Here is an 11,160-nt window from a genome sequence, read left to right as displayed (position 1 = left end):
CATTCCTCAGGAAAACAGTTTGTAACAAGTAGGTTCCATGCTCTATTTCTCCATCTTTGGAGCAGGGTTTTATTATTTGTTAAATTGAAATAAATTACATCATGTTTTTCCCCTCTACCTATTTAAGGTATTTTATACTATCTTCTTTGTATAGAAATACAATAAAATTTGTATAGCCAAATGATAATACTAAATCAAATATTAATAAGAGAAAGTGTTAGAGAAACAGAAAGAAACATAAATAGAAAAAAAAAACACACACACATGATTTGATTGGAATTTCCCCAGATTCAATTCAATTTATTGATAAAGAGAAAATCAATTTCCAAGCATCCCCAAGAGAACTTTTAGGAGATTTTCAGTATCATTAAAAACGGCTGTATTTTACCAGTGATGTAGTTTTGAGCAGCTGACCATCACTGTGACAGAGTATCAGAAATAATAAACTTGAAAAGAGGAAATGTTTATTTTGGACCAGTTTTTGAGTTTGTAGTCCATGGCCAGTTGACTCATTGCTTTGGGGGCTATGGTGAGGTGATTTATCATAGAAAGGATCGTGTGGCAAGAAAAACTTGTGCAATACATGGCAGTCAGCAAGAAAAAAAAAAATACAGAGAGAGAGACAGGTGCTGAGATCCCAATCTTCCCTTTAAGAGAAAACCCATAGAGATGTCAATTCCTTGGACTGGGCCCCATCTCTCAAAGGTTCTACCACTTCCTAATAAAGCTTGGACCGAGGACCAAGATTTCAACACATGAGCCTTTGGGGGGACATTGAATATACAAACTAAAACATCCCATCCCTTTCAACAAAAGCTTATCTCATAATACAAAATGCATTTAACCCATCTTAATGAGTCTCTGAATTTTTAACTGTTCCAGCATATGTCCAGGTCCAAATTTTCCTCAGAGACTCAAGGCAAACTCAGGTAAATAAATAAATAAATTGCATACTTCTAAGACAAAATAAAGGATAAACATACCTATTCTGAAAAGAAGGAATAGGAAATTAATAGTACAAAGGAGTACAAAGTAAGAACAAATCTCTACGGGGCAAACTTCTTACAGCTCCCTGTCTGGCACCCATGTCATTTGATGGTGTGATGTGAGCCTCAAAGTGTTTGGGTACCCTTGCCCCTGTCACCTTGCTTGTTTAGCTCACACAGCCACTCTCTTGGACTGGCTCTGCTTACTGCCTATAGTATTCCTCAATGGACAGTTCACATTATTCCTAGTATTTCTAATTTCCTGAAGTCTCCATTGTACCTTCAACATCACTCTCATAGTTTCACTATGCATTGTGCTGTCAAGGTTGGCTTGCCAGGATTCTAAAAGTTCCATATACTTTTTGGTCTTAAAGGCTTTCCTTGAAATCTTGGTGAAAGCCTCTTTGACCTGCTTATCTCTGATTCTGCATGCCTGCAAACTAGCATCAGACAGACAATGCCAATATTTTCTAACCAGCCTGAGCTATACCAGGTCTTTGTCTGAACCATAATTGCAGCAACTTCAAGTGACTTCCTGCCTGTAAAGAATCCCAAGGAAATGACATCTGAGGCAGTCTGGGATAGGGAATGCACTTTGTGCGTCTGTTATCAAAACTGTGATCTGGAAAATCTCTGACACAAGTTTGGATTTCCACGTCTTTGAACATACAATGGGTCAGGCCTTGCTAAATTCTGAGGTGAATTTATGGCATCTTTTCTCTTGCCTTGGTGCCAAGTGATTGGCTTCATTCTGATGGTGCTAATTTCTTTAGTAATTGCACCTTCCTTTGCAGCACCTTTAAGTGTGTTCCTTTACTGGCCAAACTGAAAGTTTCTGCCCTGCAACACTTTGCTCCTTGTTCTCAGAGGAAATTTTAATTCTAAGTAACCAGTAGTATTCATGCCACTTCCTAAAAGCTGTGCTGCCTTGAAATTTCGTCCACCAGACAAATTAGTCTATCACCTTAAATTCAACCTCCACATAGTCTCAGGTATGAAGACTATATATATATATATAGTGCTGGGGATTGAACTCAGGGCTTTGAGCATGCAAGACAAGTATTCTACCAACTGAGCTATATCCCCAGACTTGCACCCATATTTTTTGCCAAAGTGTGACATGGATGGTCTTTATACTAATTTCCAATTAAGTCAAGTCTTTCCATTTGAAATCTCATGAGCATAACCTTTACTATCTGCAGTTTTATCAGCAACCCAGTCTTTTGTGTCCTTATCATAATTGCCTGTTAAGCTCCATTTACAGTATTCTAGACTTTCTTTAGTCAGTTTCTCCAATTTTTTTCCAAAAGTATTCTTCAAACCAATGTAAGACTCTTCTATATCATTCAGGTGTATCATGGAAACAATACCACTTGTTAGCACCAATTTTCTATAGTAGTCAGCTTTCTATCACTGTGAAAAGTGACTGAGAGAATCAACATAAAAGGAGGAAACATTTATTTAGTATTATAGTTTCAGTCAATGATCACGTGACCCATTGCATTTGGGCCTGTAGTGAGGCAGAATATCCTAGAGGAGTAATTGGTGAAAAAGCTTCTTACCTCATGATGATCAACAAGTGAAAGACAAAGAAATGGTGGAAGAGACTGAGGTTTCAATATTTCCTTCAAGGGTATGGTACCAAGTCCTAACTTCCTCCTACTAGACTCTGCTTCTTAAGTTTCCCCACATATGATGATCAGAAGGTTCAGGGAGGTCTCCACTTGCCAGATAACAAATATATATCCCAAAGCCACGCCCCCAATACCCACCTTCTCCAGCCACACCCTACCACTTCAGTTACCACTCAGTTAATCCCTATCAGCGAATTAATTCACTGATTGGGTTAAGTCTATCACAGCTCGATCATTACTCCTCTGAACCTTCTTACATTGCGTCACACATGAACTTTAGGGGGGACATCTCACATCTAAACCATAACAGCCAAGGATATTTAAGAAGTCTGAGCCATAATGTGATAAATGGATCATTAAAATTAAGATTGAGATGGCCAAAGATATATTTATGGGTGAGAAAGAGTAATAATTGGAGCATCACGTCAATAGAAATAGATCTAGTAGCAAAGAGATTACACGGATTTTTTTTTAAGAAGAATCTGTAGAAGTGAGTTTGTATTATAATCTGTAGAAATGTGTAAGATGGGAAGCTCTTCTGCACACCATGAGTCAATAATTTGAGAAAAGGAATTAACTTTATTATCAAAAGCTAAGTTAAATTGATTTTTGGAGAGTTGTAGGGAAAATCCAGAAACATGAACATATGTGAATATATATTTTTATATATTATATAAATATATGTATATAATATTATATAATATATGTATATTTTCTAATTATAAAGTAGGAGAACCATATGGTAGGAGCAGCCTCATGATTTCAAAATTTATTCAGTGATGGTTTATGAATGTTGACAAAAAGAATGACAGTTTATGTCACTAGGTAAAAAAAAAGTAAAATAAAATATTAGATAATTTTCAAAATTCCTTCTAATGTTTATTTAATAATCTAGCATGGCAAAATATTATTTGTCAAAATCTCTATTGCTGAGTATGATAAAATAATGCTTGTCTTGATTGATGATTAGATTAGAAAATTTGAAAATTAAATTTTGAAATAGAAAATTTATATGCAAGTATAAAATACTTGGAGAAAAAGATTAATCACATTTTTAATGATTCAAAATTAGAAAAAATATATTTATCATTTATTTAACACCTAAAAAAGTTTAAAATAGGCAAAATAAGAATTTTCAATAATATTAAAATGAATTGTGATCCTAACAATCCTCAAATATTTATGAAAATAAAGCACAAAGACCTGAATATAAAAATAGTGTACAAGAAGGCAAATAAACAATTCATAAGTGGAGGAAGTAAATAAATAATACTTTGGGTACATCATATCAACAATTATTTAAAATGAAAATATTTGTCTGGAAAATAATGAAAGAAATCCTCATTTTTTCCCCTAACATTCGGAAACTAACAGTTTAGCATATTTTCCTCCTAGTTGGTTCTTATTATGCTGAATATTTTTTAAAATAACAGGAATTTGCGAGAGCTATCATGTGTTCAATTTAATGATTAAAGTTGTTGTTTTCTTTAAGGCTCTTGTATTTTGCTTTGTCATTTCATATTAAGATGAAGACATTTTAATATTTGTTTTCATATTTGCAATTTGATGTGTCAGGTATTAGAAGACAACATTAAATTGTGTTTTTTTCCTATTAACATTGTTCTTGTTTCTTCTTTTCTTTTGCTGTCATTCATTATCTTGAATCTTCTTTTAAGATGCAAATTTGGATTTATATGTATTCTATTCATTCTTCCTCAAGATATAATAAAGTTGTCATTAGGAGCTGGAAGTGTTATTTTCCGCATTTTTGTCATGTTATCAATGTACCATAAAAATTGCTTATTTGATGAAGATTGACAACAAAGATAGAGAATGCATTCTAGGAAATCAATTTAAAGGATCATCTTTTATTTATTATCTGATTGCACAATGATTTAATGATATTATACATCATGTCAGTATCAAATAAACAATGCAAATAACTCAACACTACTTTAAAGCATTTTACTAACTCCTTTTTTTAAAAAAATTATTCTCAACCATATGCAAATGTTCAAGCTTAATGAATGAATAATTTATATTAACATGAATATGATATCCCTTATGCCAGGGGCATCTGAGAGTACACACATAACATCACTGCCACTTTTTGAAATCCATTTGAATGGATATGAATTATTCCTGTGCTATATAAGTAGTTAAGGAGTAATATGTGTATTGGAGAAGGAATGTATTTGAATGAAAGTGCTTATGTTTAAAGCTGATCTTAATCTGGGCCAATGATAGGCTATTTTAATTTTAACTTTTTTAGTGGCTGCTTTCAGACTTGAGAGAATAGCAAGGATAATGGAATCCCGAGGTGATAAACCTTCCTTAAGCTAGAATATGCATACTGTGATAGATTGTCATCTGCATATCAGTTTCTTACCCTTCATCCTAAAAACTTATTTTATTGTAAACAATATTCCTTTAATGATTGATCTTATTTTTGTGATTTACATAGTATCCACTATTTTCAAGAAGTGACAAAATTCAGGATCTAGATTTAAATAGTGGAATTTAGTTGAAGGGACTTTCAAATTTATTATCAGCATCATTAAATTATGTTAAACAACTTGAGTTACACGTTAATAATCTTCATCTGAATATTATACCACTAGATGGAGTTTTGGGTTTTGTTTTAGAGTGTTTGATACATGCTATAGAATTTTAAAGAAAATGATTTTATATACTTATTTTAAATATTAGCAAGAATTTGATAGCAGGAATACCTTTCACTGGGCATTATTAGGATATAGAATAAAACTTAATTTCAAAATATACTTCTTTGGGTGACATACACTATTGATTTGAAGAACACTCACAAAACAGCATAGTGCTAACCTTGGAAAGGTGACACTAACTAAAATGTAAAACAGTATGAAAATATGTCAAGTTTAATGACAATCCAGAGCTAACACTCTGAAATGACATTTGCCTTTTCTTAATAAATGTTTTAGTGAACACTGACCTCATGATTAAAAAAAATTAAAATAAAAAAATAATAAAACCTTAACAGGTTAGTTATCAGGGCCAGCACATGGCCAAGTGAGTGCTGGTGACAGAAACAGTAACTCACTTCATCTTCTTTCCTCACCAGCAATTGATGTAACTACAACTTGCTTGGTAGAATATCAAGAAGGAAGCTGTACTTAGTGCCTTCAACACAATATTGAGAATCCTTATTTCCTAGGAGAGATGACAATAGATGACTGTTGCCTGCCATCATTCAAGAAAATCCATAATCAAAGTAACAGGCAAGAAAATCTCCATGTAAGACTCTGTGCTTAGACAGGAGAACATAGATACCAAAGTGTGAATAAGGATTTTTAAATGAAAAACAAAATTGCTCCAAAAATTTAACCCAGTCCTGAAAATTCTGTAAATCCCTAAATTTCTGTAATTGACCATGGCTAGTAATTTACATTTTTCTTACATAATTCTTTTGGGTAAGCCCACTCCCAGAGAGCAGGTAAATGAGACACCCGAGGTTTGCTGAAATCAAATTCTATTTAAAATGATTCATTTTTATCATATTAATACACTTTTTTAGTAACACTTAGCCACATACAGCAAAAGCTTAAATGGTTATTTTAGAAATGTTTCAAGGACTGAACAAATGACTCAGGTGTCTATTCTGTTTTCATCAAAGCTGGAAAATGGATTCGGAGAGGAAAAGAAAGTTAAAAGCTGGCTAATCTGCTTCCTATCAGGACAGGGCAGAGGGGATTATAACTACTTGTGCTAAATGCCTGCAGGGCCATCTCTGCTTGAAATGACCTCTCCTACACACTTGATGATTTTTAATCTCTCAGACAGAAAGTCACTGACAACTTTGAGAAGAGTAAATGAGATGGCACCACACACAGCATATCACCCTAGACGGAGGTAATACTTTTTTTTTTTATATGTTTTAATGCAAAAAAAATGGACACATCAATTTTGGGCTAATATTTGTCTATTCATTCCTACTCTGTTCAATCCAATTGTTTCAAAATGTAATCTAGTATATTTTTGGCAAAAATTAAAACTAATAATGATAACATTCCATTAAACATAACTCAGTTTTTAAAAGAAACAAAAAAATTTTAAAATTGTACATTAAAATTATAGAAGCCTTCTAAAACTTGTATTATAGTATTGCCTATTTTTACACTTTACTTTGGGATAGATTTTTCTAAAATACTGATTTAACAAAATAGTATATAAAATAATAATGTATATATATATATAGTATATGAAATAATTATATATATATATATAAAATTATATATATTATATATAAAATTATATATATAATATCTTTGGGAAAATAGTATGGTGAAACAGGTAACACATACTATTTTATTCAACCTAGAAACTTCTAGACATTTCTTATATGCAGTCGCAAAACCAACTGAAACTTTCTTTCCTAAAATTTGCCTCCTTGAGATATAAGCAAACAAATAATGCTACCTCCTTTTAAGGAGAATAATTCAAAAATGCTCTACATAGAATACAAATGAGTATTTACCTATAGAAAATGAGAAAGAAATGTGCATTATTAAATTTCCACAAAATCATATTATTTAAAAAATGACTTTAAAATCCCATCAAACTAAGCATTAAAGCAAGTACTGAGACTCAAGATGAAAATACTTATAACTGAAGGATCTTTGTTTTATATGTATCTAAGTAGTATGCTTAAGATGACTTGAACTTATGATTAAAAGTATAACCAAGAGGACCAATGCTAACATGATTGTGTCCAGTGAATTTTAGTAGGCTAATTCTTTCTTGAGTATAGTAATCCATATTGTTCGATTGTTTGTATCTCACTTCTATTTGTCAGATAATGGTTTTTCTATCTTTTTGTGACTGTTAATAACAAAAAAAAATAATTTTTGATGTTTTCAATAACAGGAAGAAACATTTTGGTCATTTAAACTCAGAAAACTTCAGTTTTATAAGTACTATATAAAACCAATAAAATTTTATTGGCCTATATTCATAACAAAATACTTATCAAACACCAATTACATAATGGTAATTTAAGGGGTTCACATGTGAATACATACGTGACAGATTCCGAGTATTCTATGTAGTGATTTATTATTTTAAAAATCAGCAAAAAAAAAAAAAACTTGTTCAATAAACCCTTTTGTCAAATTAGTAGTCCTTCTATTAATAAAGCTCTATGGGGTGACGGCCAGCATCTCATTGGGAGGTTCTTCTTCCTGCCAAGGAGGGTTTACTGGAGCTAGACAATAAAGATGGCTCCAGCGGTTTATTGAAGGTGGTACATCAAAAGCAGGGGTAAGGTTTCAAGGGTGCAGTCAGCAGGTTGATTGGGATCTTGGCAGGTCACCCCCATCTCAGAGAGGCTGTGCGACTATAGCAGATCACCCCATCTTGCATGCTGTGTGGGACATGACAGAGTGGAATAGGAATTCACAATGTCCCTGGGCAGTCATACACAGAAGAAATGTCCACTGGAAGTTCACAGAAACCATATGTTCCTATTCACTACGCTGTGATACATGGCGGCCCACATGTAGCCCATGGGTGGCTTGTGATATTTTGTATATTAAAGTCATAATGTTTGTTAATGAAGAGTTGAATTGTGAAATATGAAATCAGTCTCAATCATAAACAGAGCAGCCCAGTCACTTTTAGAAATAAATTGTAGTTGATATAGATCATTGACACATTTCCTTTTTCAAAACTTTGGTTTAAAATGCTATGAATAGCAGTGCATGACAAAAAATAAAATAAAATAAATCCTTGTTTTCCAACTAAAATACCTTTGGAAATAAAGAAAATGAAGAAAACATACCAGTGCTGAAAAGTAGGTATGTGCATAAAATTACTGGTGGAATTGGCAAAAGATTTTTCAATAATTGGAAAACTGAGTGTCTAGATAGAAAATTAAAGACCAAATCATGCCAGATTGTAAGGAAGTATATCTGAAATAAGTAGAAGGAAATAAGTCTCAGATTTATAAATGCTGTTTGTAAGAAAAAGTTTGTTCAATTCTATGCAAACTTTTTGAGAATCTACATTAAGTGAATAATTTTCTAAGAAATTAGATTATATAAACACTGACCTTAAATTAACTTGAGTGATAAAAACCACACATAAAAGAAAATTCTTAAGGAATTTTAACCTTCACCAGCTATAGACAATTGCATAGGAATAATTTATAGAACTTCTGAGAAACATTTCATTTCAGATAACAGTACTTTTTTTCTTTTTCATTTTTTAATTTTTTTTAGTTGTTGATAGACCTTTGTTTTATTTATTTATACACAGTGCTAAGAATCGAACCCAGTGCCTTACACATCCTGGGCAAGTGTGCTATAGCTGAAACAGCTCCAGCTCTTTTTTCTTTTTTTATTGCACTGGGGATTGAACTCAGAGCATCACTCATGTTAGACAAGCGCTCTACTGCTGCAATACACTCCTAATCTATTGAGTAGTCTTGAAGTTTTCTTTTTCTTTTTTAATTTTTTTTAAGAGAGAGAGAGAGAGAAACTAGCGAACAGTTTCTAAAATTTTTTTGAAACTGTAAAATATTAATAATAATTTCATAAACTTAGTACAATGGGAGAAAATTAGAACTAATCTCATTATTTATATTGGTGAAAAATGATTAGTAAAAATTCAGTAAACAATTTTTTTTTTCAGGTTTCCAATGCATTTTTTATTCACTATCTTTGATGACTATAAATAAATTTTTCCACTATGGAAAAGAAAGTTAGCATAGTACATTTTCATGGCTGGGGAATGGATTTTCTCAAGTCATCTTCAATAAGGTAAAAACTTAAGGAAAAAACCCTGAATGTTGGAATTCAGTTCTTTATATAAAGTCCTAATGAAAACATAACAGAATAAAAATAGACCCAAAAGGAAAGGCAGGGAAAAATTAAAAAAAGAAAAAGAAGAAAAAGAAAAAGGAAAAGAAATTAAGACGACTCATTGCTTCTCGGATTTCTCCTCAGTTCCTTGTTCTCCTCCTTCACAGAAAGAGCTTCTAGCTTTTCTGTCACTTTTTCAGCATTATCATTTTTGCCCAGTCCTTTCTTTTCTCTCTCTTCAATCGCTTTCCTGCGTTCTTCAAACTTTGTTTTGAATTTCTGTGCATTCTCAGCGTTTAGGAAGCAGATGGCGAGCAGCTCTGGCTTAGGGTACTCGTCAGCAAAGTCAGCATGGGTGTCCAAACCCAGGCACCATCACTGGCTTCAGTTCCATGTTGGCATGATATAGTGGTTGGCGAATATCTTCAGGGTCTTGTCCCTCCTGATGAGAGGGGGATGGTTCCTTTCTCCTTATGTTTCAGGAGCTCGACATCACCAGTGCCTCCTTCCTTCCATTCTGGAACATCATTCTCTGAAGCAAATCAAAATAGCTTTGCTGCATCTTAAGAAGTTCCTCTTCATCTTCCTCCAGCGTTTTAATTCCTTGCTCAGGGAGCAAAACTATAGGTTCAAACTGGAGGTCGTGATTGGACTCATCCGCATTCTCAGTAGAGGTATAGTGGTCCTGTTGACCCGGGCCCCGCCCTCGCACTTGGGCTCCTAGCTCCACAGGCCCGGAACCCACAGACTGGCAGGGGTTGGTGGCAGAGGCAGGGCCGCCCACGTGGCCGCCGATAGCGGTCCCAGTAAACAATTTTAATCCAAATTTAAAACATATTTCAGCATTAGAAAATATATTAATACAGCTCAACATATTAATAGATCAGTATAAAACTCATACAATCATTCTTTGAAAATGTATTTGATAAAGTTAAAAATAATGCATTTTCAATTTAAAAGCTCTTAATCAATACAAATTAAGGAATATTTAATCATATCAACATACTAACTCATAAACCAAGACAGAGCTAGCTTAGAAAGGGCCATATTTAGATACTCATTTGAGTCCAGCAGATACTCAAGTTTTTATCTCACTCATAAGGGGCTATCAAATCCCTTCTATACATTCTTCAAGAAGGATTCTTCTAATTCTACTCCTGAGTCCCTAATAGACCCCGAATGCTAGTCCTTCAAACTCTGGGCAGCTCTGACTCAGAAACACTAACTTGGGAAGTTAGTGTTTTAGTATAGAAGTAATAGGAGGCCAACACAGGGCAAGCTAGGGAAAGATTAGACTGCCAATCCCACCAAGTACACTTTTAGCAGGTTGCGGCTGCTGGTTCTGAATGACTTCCTCTTATTACTCCTGGGGTGTCAGGCTTGGACATCATTGAAATTGTCTACTCTACATTGATCTTTAACTCAAAACAATATCAAGAAAGATTCCATTGAACCAGTGGGCAGATCAGGAAGGCCAAATGATCAATACCCTTCCAGATGCTGTATATTCCCATCTACTTTTAGAGCCTGGATACAATTAAATAGTGACTGTGGAAGTGGCATTCATTAGTGCTAAGCTTAGTCTCTGTTTCTAGAATTTATCCCTATTCATAGTCTAAATTCTAGATAAGTTTGACCAGCAGACAGCTACTGCTAGAGGTGAAGTTGGAGGTTAACTAGGAGGCAGAGGCATTGAAATGGGTT

General features: G+C 33.6%; 1 pseudogene; it reads right to left on the bottom strand.

The window, feature by feature from the left end:
• Nucleotides 1–9,292: 9,292 nt before the first annotated feature.
• LOC139701485 (ran-specific GTPase-activating protein pseudogene) lies at nt 9,293–10,330 on the bottom strand (annotated as a pseudogene).
• Nucleotides 10,331–11,160: the final 830 nt, after the last annotated feature.

This window comes from Marmota flaviventris, chromosome 13 (genome assembly GCF_047511675.1).
Source record: "Marmota flaviventris isolate mMarFla1 chromosome 13, mMarFla1.hap1, whole genome shotgun sequence".
NCBI classification, from domain to species: domain Eukaryota; kingdom Metazoa; phylum Chordata; class Mammalia; order Rodentia; family Sciuridae; genus Marmota; species Marmota flaviventris.
This window is presented reverse-complemented; position numbering and strand designations above follow the sequence as displayed.